Source organism: Hippopotamus amphibius, chromosome 4 (genome assembly GCF_030028045.1).
Source record: "Hippopotamus amphibius kiboko isolate mHipAmp2 chromosome 4, mHipAmp2.hap2, whole genome shotgun sequence".
NCBI lineage: Eukaryota > Metazoa > Chordata > Mammalia > Artiodactyla > Hippopotamidae > Hippopotamus > Hippopotamus amphibius.
Window position 1 is genome coordinate 132,890,343 of NC_080189.1, and position 12,978 is coordinate 132,903,320.

The window sequence follows — 12,978 nt, forward strand, 5'->3', positions numbered from 1 at the left end:
TTTTGAAGCTCTGCTGTTGGTATATTCATATTAAGGTTTATTATAGCTTCTTGGTAAATTGACCTCTTTATCATTATGAGATGTTCTTCTTTATCACATATAATCTCTGATAATATTTCATTCTCTGAAATCTACTGTTTTATAATAACATAGCCACTCCAGCTTACTTTTGATTACTGTTTGCATGGAGTATTTTTTCCATCCTTTAACTTTTAATCTATCTGTGTCTTTACACACAAAGAGGATTTCTTATAGACAGAGTATGTTTGGGTCTTGCTTCCCCACCCCCCCCCAGTATGACAATCTCTGCCTTTTAACTGTGGTGTTTGGAACATATACATTTAATGTATTTAATGATGTCATTGGATTTAAATCTATCATCTTACTATCTCTTTTCTGTTCATTCCAGCTTTTCTATGTTTCTTTTTTCTCCTTATCTGCCTTCTTTTGAATTAGGTATTTTTAAGGATTCCATCTTATCTCCACTCTTGGCTTATTATGTATGCCTCTTTTTTTGTGTGTGGTTGATCTAGGGTTTAAAATGCACATTGTTAACTTATAACCATCTATCTTCAAATAATGTTAAGTCACTTCATGTCTGGTGTAGAACATTCACAACATTACAGTCAGATTTCCCTTGCCTACCCTTGCCCATCCTCTATGCTATTGTTGTATTAAATTATCCTACATATGTCATAAACCACACGATATACTGTTATTTCTTTTATTGTCAGTCAACTGTCAACTAAAAGAAATGTTAAACATGAGAAAATCCTTTTAGATTTACCTGTTTCCCCCGTTATGGCCTGCTTCATTCCTTTTGTACATCCATCTGCCATCTGGTATCATTTCCGTCTGCCTGAAGAACTTGCTTAGATTCTTCTTGTAGTGTAGGTATGATGGCAATTCTCTCAGCTTTTATTTGTCTCAGATAAGACTGAATGCAATGGAAAATGAGAGTGATAAACATAAACCCAAATATTTTACTAATTGTGATACATTTTAGTATCATTTTGATACATTTTGTATCAGACTGGATTTTTAAAAACCTTGTTCTATGCTCTTTACAAGAAACATACCTAAAACATAATGACATAGAAATGTTCACAGTAAAGACAGATACTAATTAAACCGATGAAGCCACATTAATAACAGATAAATTTTAAAGCGAAAAGCACTATTAGGAATAAAGAAGTTCATTACATAATGATCAAAGAAAAATTCAGCACAAGACATAAATCTGAACTTGTGTCTAATAATTTAACTTCAAATCATATAAATACAAATTGGACAAAATTATAAGGACACATTCACAAATATACAATCTTGGTAGGAGATTTTAACTCCCTTTCCTTAGTCTTTGATAGAGGAAATAGGCAAAAAATTTAAATGACGTAGGGATCTGAATAGTATAATGACAAAGCTTATATATTGAATATAAATCTCTATTTGTATATCTAGCTACATGTAGAGAAAACCTCAGAGCCAGCAATTAGAAAATACACATTCTTTCATTCGTGTGTGTAATTTATAAAATGTATGATTTATAAAAACAGAGAAGACTTTAAAAATGTTAAACATTTAATATACTATATCCCACGTTCTCTACAACAAAGGAAAAAAAGAAAACAATTAAGTATCACAAGAAAACAAACAAAAAACAACATTGGTAAAATTAAAAACCCAATTCTAAATAATTAATGGTCAAAGAAAGAATCATGATAAAAATTTTAAATTAAATTAAACTTGTGGGATACAGCCAAAACAGTCTTCTGAAATAAATCTATACTTTTAAATGAATATAATAGAAGTGGAGAAATATAGTTATTAATAAAAGAGCAACTGATTAAGTAGAAAGTATAAGAAAAGAAATAATCAAAATGAGAACAGAAATTAACAAAATAGAAAACAAAGACTTGAAAAGATTAACAAATCAGATGGCTGGTTCTTTGAAAAGACTAGAAGAATAAACAAATCTCTGGCAAGGTTTAGCTAGGAAAAACAAGTAATGATACTAAACATACATATGATTGACATTTTAGAAATCTTTAGGCAAATTCTGTGGATGAAAACATGACAACTGAAATGAAATAGTTCCCTAGAAAAATTTAGCTTATAAAAGTATACTCAATAATAGAAGACCTACCTAGGTCTATAATCCATAAAAAAAATGAATTTGAAATTAAGTATCTGCTTGATTCCTGTCCTTTATAAAAACAAAATCCACTGCATTCTGCTGACACTGTAAGGGACAAATATACTTTCTACCTTATGCCATTTGTTCACAGAATATTTTAAAAAAAGGGAAAGTCCCCCTCCAACTCATTTTATGAGATTAGTGTAACCTGAATACCAAAACTCAGAGAAGAGTAAGAAGTAAATCATTGACAACCTCAGTTATGAGTATTGATACAAAATTCTGAATAAAGTATTAGCAAAATAAACCCATCAATATACAAAATATATTATTACCAAATTCTTAGGTTTTCTGAGAATACAAGAGTCACCCACCACTTTAATAAATTAGTCATTTCAGTAGGTACGAAAAATAAATTTTATGAAATTTAAAACCCATTCCTAATGAAAATCCTTAGTACATTGTGAATAGAGGTGAACTTTCTTAACTTAATAATCTACCAAAACTCTACAGTAAACATGATACTTAGGGTAAAATATCAGAAGCATTCCTTTTTAAACCAGGATCAAGATGAGGGTATCTGCCATCACAGCTTGTATTTAATATTAATCTTGAAGTTGTAGCAATAAGAAAAAAGAGCTGTATTGATGGGGAAAGAAAAAAATCTTAACTAGCAATATTTCAAGATAATATGTTTATCTGCAGATAAACTGTTAGATGAGAATAAGTATCTAAAGTGTTTAGACTATTAACTAAACTGCAGACAAATGAATGGGAGAATTCAGCGAGGTTGCTATATAAGACTTACATACAAAACTTAATAGTTCTTCTATATACCTGCAATAAATTATTAGGAAATGCAATTACAGACAATATTTTCTGTAGCAACAAAAAAATAGCAGTGCGATATGATGTGACAAAATAACAGGTCTTTATAAAAAAATTATAAAATGTATCAAAAATATCAAACAAGACCTAAATAAGTGAAGAGACATTGTCATGATGGAAAGGCTCAATATTATATAGTTAGTAGTTCTCCTAAATTAATTTATAAATGCAGTGCAATTCCATTCCTGACTGGGAATTTTCCAAATTGATCCTAAAATTATTGTGGTAGAGTAGAAAAGGCCATGCATAGCAAAAGCTCTTTCTTCTTTTTAAAAAATTAATTATTTAATTAATTAATTTATTGGCTGAGTTTGGTCTTCATTGCTGCACGTGGACTTTCTCTTGTGGCAAGGTGAGTGGGGGCTACTCTTTGTTGTGGTGCACAGGCTTCTCATTGCGGTGGCTTTTATTCTTGTGGCGCATGGGCTTTAGATGCACGGGCTTCAGTAGTTGTGGCATGTGGGCTCAATAGTTGTGGCTCGGGGGCACTAGAGCACAGGCTCAGTAGTTGTGGCACACGGGCTTAGTTGCTCCACAGCATGTGGGATCTTCCCGGACAAGGGCTTGAACCTGTGTCCCCTGCGTTGGTGGGCGGATTCTTAACCACTGTGCCACCAGGGAAGTCTGCAAAGGATGTTTTGTGGAAGATTAATGGTGCGGCAAGGTGGGGGATCCTTGTAGATACTGGTGAGGGATGGATAAACAGAGCAGTGGGACAGATTATCAGTTCAGAAAAAGATCCCATATTTGATAACTTGGCATTTGACAGAGGTCTCATTACCCATTAACAGAGAAGACATGCTACTCAAGAAATACTGCTGGGACAGCTGGCTCTCTCTCGAGAAAAAGAAAAGTACGTTTTTATGTTACTTCAGTCACAAATTACAGACTTGTATGAAACGCTATAAAACTTTAGAAGAAAACATGCCAGAATACTTTTATGACATCAGGGTAGGGAAGCTGTTCTTAGGAAAGGACAGGCTTGATCATTTGATCAGATTAGTGTTACTTCTGCATCACAAATCAGACCATAGACAAAAAGACAAGCCACAGAGAAGGACAACATATCCGCAAGCCCTGTAAGCAACAAAGGATGAATCCACACCGTATAAAGGAATCATACTGTATAAATGAACACTGTTAAGGCAAACACCTCCACGGAAAAATGAGCAAAGGATGTGAACAGACCATTCCAGAAAGGAAACCGAAGTGGTCAATGTGGAGATCTCAGCCGTAGTAATAATCTGGGAAAAAATTTTAAAGGGTAACAAGTTATCGTTTATACCCTTCAGGTAGGCAAAGTTTAGAAGTCTGATAAGACTGGCGAGGATGCGGGGAGATGGGAATCCCAGTAGCATGCTGGTGGGAGTATACATTGGTACAATCCCAGAGGGAAGTGGGGTGCTCTTGCGTTTGAAGGTGTGCATATGCTGTGACTTGGCCGTTCTTAAAGGAGCTGTGAGCAAGGCTGTGCATGGCAGTCAGCCCTCTGTGTGGCAGAGTCATTTCACCAGTGATCATACCACGTGATGTTTAATCTGAAAAATACCAACCATGCTCCCTACCCCCCTGCCCCGACACACACTTCTTATCCCCTTGTCTTCCTTAAATGTTCTCCTTAGCACTTACCACTGCCTTAGTATATTTTTCATATATACAATATTTCATATAAATCAGAGTATATATTTTACTTATTCTTTTTATTGTTCATCTCATGAGATTAGGGGTTTTGTCTTTGTCCCCTTTTTTTCAATTTCAGTACCCCCAGAGTTGCCTGGTTTCTTGTAGGTACCCTATAACTATTTGTAGCAAAAATAAATAAGTGAAATTGCAAAAACGTAATACTAAGTGAAAAAAGAAAGATGCAAAAGGGTGTGGATACCACGCATGTAAATTTGAAAACACATAATAGTCCAAAGTTTATGGCTATCTATTGGAAATGTATTTAAAAAAAAATGTGTGTTCACTACATGATAGTAGCTCTCTCTGGGGAGCCAGTGTCAGGGAAGTTTTGGGGTGGGATTTTAGCCCTATCTATAACATTGTATTTCTCAGAGAGTCCAGCTGACCTGATGTAAATTTAGCAAACTGTTAACATCTGTCATCTCCATTGTATGAAGCATTTTATAATTTTTTAAAGTTGCAGGTAAATAAAGAAGAGAAAGTTTGTCAGGTTATTGCCTTACATTAAGGCCGTTCCTGGGGTTCTGACACAAGGCCACCTTGGGTAGATGGAATTCTTCACATGAATCCCACTCTCCTGAAGGTCACTGATGCCGCCCTAGGCCATCATGCACGGTGTTTCTGCTTCTCTTCATGTTGGAAGATCTAATTCCGCTGTGCCTTATTTAATCAGGGCCCTCTTTTCCTGGGAGGAGAGGGCATCAAGTGCCAGAAATGAGCCCTTGCCCGCAGTCAGTCCCAGCGGCCTGTCCCGTCCCCGGGGTGCAGGAGCAGACACAGTCACCTCGCTGATCAGATGAGGGGTGTCTGCCAGCGAAACAGACTCCGAGGCTGGAGCAGACACAGACATTTATTGACACAGATAAGTTTTTATTGCGTTAAGAGAGAGCGCTTAGAAGGCAGACTGGAGAGAGTAAAAGGATTAAGTCATCTTGAAACGTTCTCCTGTCCAGGGGGTGAGTGAAGCATCATCGTGACCATCTGATTCCGACTCTGATTCTGATCCATTCAAGCGCGTGGCAGGGCAGCCACCGGAGGCAAAGGAAAGCGCTCATGGGCAGTGTCCAAGAAAAGCCACTGTTGGTGGCCGTCAGAATCCCCTGCCTACAGGACAGTTCAGTGACCAGAATTTCCAGAGAACACACTGCTCTGATTCCAGAGGAGGGCAACGTATAAGGTACCAGGATTTTTTTAATTATTAAAAATACCATTAAAAGTGTCCATGTGCTTTCCTTCCTCCATCAGTTTCTATCCGTAAGAGTAGACTGTGTTACACAAAGTGTCCGCCACCTTCACCACAGCCGTGCGCGGTCTTTATCATCCTTGTTGTGCAGAACGGCAGGCTCTGGGAAGGTTAAACACTGCTGGTCATGGGGCAGGGGCAGGACTCCAGGTGCCAGTGCCTGTGCCTCTTTCCAGCGCTCTGCCCTTCCCCCTTCCCTCTCCCCTCCCTACCCACCCACCCTCCCCGCCCACGCACATACCCACTTGAGACTCCCTTTGATGACCAAGCATCTTTGGCTCACATTCTGAACGTGAAATTGTATGCAAGGGATGGTTGAACATGTACTAAACTGAGATAATACTGTATAAACTGCTATTCCAGTGATCGTTTCTCTTTTCCAAGATTCCTAATTGGTTTTTTCCCCCGTCCATCTTTTCTTGTTTCATCGCTTCCTAGTTTGGTTATGGAAAGCCTTGTTAATAGTCGTGAGTGGCCCTCCTTTATGTCTTCAAGAGCTCAACATGCTCATTGTAAATTCCTTTGGTGAGATTGCTTCTATTACACAAATTCACAGAGAGGCGGTTTCTCTGGTGCTTATTGCTTGCGGGAGCCCTTTCTTGGGGCTACATTTCCAGCGTCCTTTAGAACTTCTGTTTGTAGGGCGGCCTGGACTGGAGATCGTTTCTGATTTCTCTCTGCCTGGTTTTGTGGTCATCTCCACCCGTCCACCTGAGATGGCCCATGTCCCTGACCTGGGGCTCTCTTCCTCGGTGGTAGGAACCCAGGTGAAGCCCTCTCTGATCCTTCCTCAGCTCTGAGGATACTTTCTGGTACCAGCCACACACTGTCCTTCCTGCCTCACTCCCCGGAGCCGGCTCTGGTTTCCCACCAGGAAGGGGAAGCCTTCAAACCCATTTCCCTCCAGGACTTAGTTTGGCCTCCTCTGCCTGGAGCCCCACAGACCTGTGACATCAGTGTTCAGCACTGTGTGTCTGTGCAATTTCTAGTCCTTGAATATGTTTCTTTTGGTTCTAATTGGGACCCTGTCTTTTTTATGTAAAGAAAAATTCATCTCTAAGTGCCCTGCTTGGAAAACAGAAGGGACTCAAAGGGTAAACGCCTAGTATCACTTTGATCTGCAGCCCCAGAGCTGCTATTAATTTCTTTTTTATTCTTTGAACAGGAATAAATGTTTTGTTTAACTGTTTTTCCTGCCTCCTTTTATTTTTATTTCACCTAGAAGGAGAATGCAGAACATTCTGCACTCCCGGTGGAAAGTCTCGATTTCTGAGGGTATTGGCAGGACGGTGCTGATTTTTTTCAGAGTTTTATGGTAGCACATTCAGCTGTAATGGGTGGAGCCTGGCCCATTCCTGTATTAAGAGGGCTAAAAATTGGAGGAAGGGAGGGAGGGGATGAGAGCTGCATTCCACACCTTATCTTTAGCTTTTACAAGAACGTATAAATGTATTCAAAGTCCCTCAAGCAGGAAGAGAGTAGTAAAACCCGTGTGTTCATAGGAAATTCCGGGGCTGTTTGCTCTGCTATGGGTTTTGGAAAGTACCAAGAGGTAAATGGCCAGAAGGGAGGTGGCCTGGGGGCCCAGAGTGGCCACTGTGCCCAGGTCACCCATCCCCAGCTTCTCCCAGGTCCCTGTGGATGCACAGTGACATTTGCATGCCAGCATGGGCTGGTGGCCTGCTCCAGGCCTGACATCTGCATCCTCATGTCTGGGTTTTAAAGGGTCTCAGGGTTGAGAAGTTGGGGAGACTGTCTTCCTGCTTGGCTGCTCTCCACTTTCCACAATAAAATAGACAAAATATCCGAGTCTTCAGGCAGCATGGCGCAGAGTTCAAGAGCACAGACCTAGGACTCAGGAGAACTAGGTCAGCATCACAGCCCGGCCACTTGCTGAGCAGGGACACAGGCTCCTCGGTCTCCCTGGATCTCAGGCCCCTTGGCCGATGGTAAGGTGGGACTAAGTACCTGGCTCATGGCAAGGCTCTTGTGAAGATTAAAGGGAGGAATGCACTGTGAGCACTTAGCACGAGGTAAATTACCCTGATTTGCATTATTTTATCATCTGTGCTCAGAAAGGCATGGCAGGCAAATTAGAAAGCCAACATTTTTGTTCCTGGGCCAGGTTCCAAGCACTGAACTCTCCCTGCCCCCAGTCCCCAGCCCAGCCCTAACCGGGATGCTCCTTCAAATTAACCTTGTAATTCTAACTGCATGTCTGTGTTGCTTAAGGTTTACGGCGTCTTGATTTCTGCTCCCGGTCTGTCTGAAACGCCACTGTTTCCATAAAAGTCAGTGAAAGAACACATTTCTCCAGGGTCTCAAATGCCTGCTTGGGAGGTGGCAGTGAGGGCTCCGAGCCGGGGTGACCCTGAATCTCACCACATTGCCCCCACCCCACTGAGAAAAGACACCATCCAAAGGAACCGCCCGTGACCACGTGTATCTGTCGGTCCCACGCCGCCCGGGCTGCCTGCCCCACCGTTCCACCCTTGAGGAGATACGTGGAAAATGAGAAACTGCTGTCCTCATCACAAACTGCAGTGGGCCGTATGCCTCTGTTTTCAGTGTGAACCGTGTTTGTTGAGGAGGATCACAAGATTGCCTCTAATGGGACTCCAGCTTTATATAGTAGGAGTGTGGGTGAGAATATGTGTGCCTGTTTTCAAGCACGTTATAGCTACACTTTTTGTGCTCCAGGAATGTAAATACGATTAATCTTCAAAACAGAATTAATCTTATTTTAATCTGTGGCATTTTTCCCATTAACTTATTATTGCTTCTCTGTATTGTCTATTTTTTTTTCGCTCATTGAATCAACAAACTACTTTCCCTAGTCAAACCTAACATTTTAGAACTAATTTTCTACATATTGGCTCAAATTCTCTAATGATCTTCTGACTGTGCTCTGAGGGCCCCAGAGGTCCAAGGCCCAGGGCGAGTGGGGAGGGGAAGGAGGTGGGGAGTGGCCAGGGTTGGCGAGGTTGTTCTACCTTGTTTTAATCCAATCAGCCTGAGTTTTATATAACATATTGGACTTCTGTGTAAGATTTTGCTTGAAGGAAGAATTCTGTTATTCCAAAATAGGTATTCAGTGCTTTTTGTGTGTGTTCACACGTAGTGGATTGTTGCTATATGAGTGTGATTAAAAGGGTATAACTAGTTTATCAACCAGAACTCATACCTGATATAAGTGGTTCCCCTTTGAAGTTAACACATTAAAACACTGCAGACCTATCCCTATGATAGTGATATTTCTCTAAACATTTTGGCATTTTTAAAGAATTGATTCCAGGGCTAATTTTTATATTCCTGTGGCTCTTTTTTTTTTTTACTAGAGACAGAATCTCATACATAAAATGGAGATTAAAAATAATACTTACTTCTGTTGTCCTGATGAACAAGGGAAAATCGTATAGAACTTACTTGGCAAAGTGTAAAACACTAAACAAATTTTATGTTTTAAAAAATTCTCTGGGGGGTGGTTAAATTTTTTAAATGGCTCCAAATCATTGCAAATGAAAACAATTAAACAAGGTGGATAATCAAACTAGGTAGTATAGTAAGTGGTCCAAAAATAGGAGTGACTCTAATGCAATGGGGCTGACTTTCTTGGTGGTTTAACCTTGACTCTGAAGGCAATTTCAGAAGGACAGCTTTCAAGATTAGAATAATATTACAGAGCAACACTTTTTTCTTGGCCACAGCTTGTGGCATGCAGGAATCTTAGTTCCCCAGCTAAGGATCGAACCCATGCCTCTTGCCTTGGGCGCGTGGAGTCTTAACCACTGGACCACCAGGGAAGTCCCCAGGGCAACACCTTTGAAAGACACCACTGGTGGATGTACTCTGCTTGTTAACATTGTAGCCCCACGTCTGGGGATGGGGATTTAGAGAGCGTGGGTCCCCTAAGGCAGTGAATGTCCCCAATCCTTGCCCCCAGAACCTGGCACAGTTGCTAGCAGGAGGCAGGTGAAGAACGGATGTTGGTTGAAAATAAAGCTTTTTCAAGGCAAAATATGTGCATACTTATAGAAATATTTATTCCTAGAAGGTGGATTTTATAAATAGCAAACTAGATTTGAAACCTTTATTTTCCTCATATCTTGTTCTTTGTCTCAGGTTTTTAGATGACCCAGAGACACTAAGTGACTCACCCATAGTCACACAGCAAGCACGTGGCAGCATGAGGACCAAACCTGGGGCTGCTGACTCTGGGCTTAGTGCTCCCTGCATCCTACCTTGTCGCCCAGGACCCAGGCCAGCTTCCTGGACATGTGACCTGTGCATTCACCTAGGGCCCTGTGCTTGGTTTAATGCTCTGCTATGCCAGTCTTGAAATTTTTAATAATTTTCAAAAATGGGGCCCCACATTTTAATTCTCCTCTGGGGCTCAGAAATTATACGGCATGTCCTGCCAGGACCTATGTGGGTATGATTCCAGGATTAGTCATGTCTCCCTGGAGAGCCGTGTTCCAGAACCATGACTTTCTAATGCTCTATCTTGAGGATCAAAGACAGAAGCTGCCAGCAAGGGAGGATCACCCAGGACTCTCTCTCCTTGGCCTTGGCTTCTGTTTGTTGCTTCATTCATGGCAACTGCTTACTGGTTGGCGTGTTCCATTCCAGCTCTTCCTGGGGCTCCTCCCTGTGCTGGGAGGTGGCCTGGAGCAGATGCCAGCAATACCGCCAGAGTCGGCCGGCCTCAGAGTAGCTGGTGCAAAAGTGAAAAACCCTCTCCTCGGGCGTAAGCACTGGCTGTTTGGTATATTGCCAAGAGAGTTTAGCTATTATTTTTGTTTATTTGTTTTCCCATTAGCTGATTTTGCAGTGAATTGCCTGAAATGAACAGTTGTTTTGATGTTGTGTGTGTTTTTGTTGTATAGAGTTGGTTTCTTTTGTGGTGGGATTGCGCCAAGTTATAGGCTCAGCTGATTAAGAGTGGAACCTGCTCATAAAAGCTAATTTATCAGCTTAACTGTCTTCTTCCTTCCAAGGCTGGTCCTCGGCAGTGCTCGGAGATGAGCACCGTCCGTCCACACTCTCCCCTTTCCTCTGGGCATTCCCTGACATTCTTCCCACCACATAAAGTGCCCACACGCTCCACCTCGGCCTGGAACATTGCTCTGCGTTTTCCTTCCCCATCGGTTTACCTGTACTGGTCCTTATTTCCTTGGAGATCGTGCCCTCTGCTGCCTGACGGTGAGCCATCTTCAGTTGATCCCTTCACCCCAGTGCCTGTCTTGTGTTGGCATGAGACCCACCGAGGGACTCACCGGTGACTGTCTTCTGGGTCATGGTTGGTGGCGGGGGGGGGGGGATGCTCTTGTGGAACTGGGCTCCCCCGAATTGACACATATGACAGAGGCCACACTTTTTTTTTTTTTTTTGCCACACTTCTGAGAACAGTGTAGAGAGCTTACACATCAGGGGCCAGTCCTCACTGTAACTGAGCAGGAACAGGCTGGCCCCTGGGGACACAGACCCACAGAGGTCTGTGGCGATGGTGAATAGACCGTGGAGTCCCAGGGGCAAGACAGACAGGAAACCAGTGGGTGTTGCTTGACCTTTAGCAGTAAATGAGATCACGGGGGACTGAGCAGAAGGTGATGGTGGCCACAAGGTGGAAATGGCCATCTTTTGCCTGGTGGCTGGAACTAAGCCTGTTCTCAGACCCAGAGACTAATGAAAGGGGAGGCCGGGCTTCCCAGAGGAAGGACCCTGCGGCACCCGCCGCGTGTGTTGCATGGATATTCCTCTAACCCAGGGATCCCCAACCCCCAGGCCACGGACCTGTAGCGGTCCATGGCCTGTTAGGAACTGGGCCACACAGCAGGAGGTGGGCGGTGGGCCAGCAAGCAAAGCTTCATCTGCAGCTCCCCATCACTCACATCACCACCTGAACCAGCCCCCCGACCCCCACTCCGTCTGTGGGAAAATTGTCTTCCACGAAAACGGTCCCTGGTACCAAGAGGGTTGGGGACTGCTGCTCCCATCTGTCCCCAGAGGAGCCAGTGGCTATTCCAGGAAATATACACCAGAAGAAGCAATCAGTCAGACTTTTGAGGGCTTTCGGATACACCGATCCCAAATATGTGGGTTACTCATTGTGTCACAAATCACCCAACACCTAGTGGCTTAAAATGACAATAATCATTTATTATCTCACTGTTTCTGTAGGTTAGGAATTTGGGGGCCTCTTGAGGCGCTATTGCTGGGGAGCAGCCCTTGGCCGGGGATGGAGGGGAGCAGCGCCTCGGGGCCCACTGGGTAACTGCGCCGGGTGCTGACTCTTTCCCTTCCTGCCCTACAGGCCCACCTCCCTGATGGTGCCTCCTGAGATCACTTCTCAGATACACCCCACACACACTCGCAGCCGTGTGTCAGGGTGTGCCTGTGCTGAACCCAGCCCTCGCTGGGTAGGATGAGGGCTACCCTCTCACCTACCTGGGACCGAGACAGCCTGTCTTTGGGGCAGAGAAGGACAGACCTGCGGACAGGCTGCAGGAAGAGCCCCTGGGCTTCAGCTGCCTTTTAAGGAAAGTAGTGAAACGTCATACTTCCCAGGATATGCTGCTGTGGCTTGTGCTACGCATGGTAAGGGACAGCACCGCTGCCACTGTCACCGCAGGGGACAGACCAGGGGTTGGCACAGCTTGGACACTTCAGAGGCGGATGCAGCTCCAGACTGTGATTGTATGAGGACAAACGCACCCAACGGACCCGCTGTCTGGGGAACGTAATGCTGGGCGGACGGAGAGGGCAGGTCAGTGAGTGTGTCTGGTTCTGACTGTCCGGCAGGTCTGCAGCGTACGCAAGGCAGCAGTGCTGTGCATCTCATCACCTGGGAGTTGCTGGGCATCAGCTGGCCTTGTGACCTAACGCAGCACCTGTAGCATCCGCATCTTCCCAGCCAGAGTCCCAAGGCAGCATCGCCCCTTGGGTCCATCAAAGGGTAGCATGGCTGGCCCTCCCCTGCTCCTGCCTGGTGGGCTCCGTGGTGCTTCTTCCATGGAGGACTAGAGGG

The 12,978-nt window shown here is 43.5% G+C and overlaps 1 long non-coding RNA gene across 2 annotated transcripts in view; it reads left to right on the forward strand.

The window, feature by feature from the left end:
* Positions 1–5,726: 5,726 nt before the first annotated feature.
* LOC130852503 (uncharacterized) overlaps positions 5,727–12,978 on the forward strand; it is a 37,715-nt gene continuing 30,463 nt past the window's right edge. The window contains exons 1-3 of one of the 2 annotated variants that reach the window (XR_009053370.1): positions 5,727–5,885; positions 10,074–11,153; positions 12,265–12,717. This is a non-coding gene — a long non-coding RNA (uncharacterized LOC130852503). The remainder of the gene's footprint in view (positions 5,886–10,073; positions 11,154–12,264; positions 12,718–12,978) is intronic. The other variant, XR_009053369.1, reaches the window with a different exon arrangement.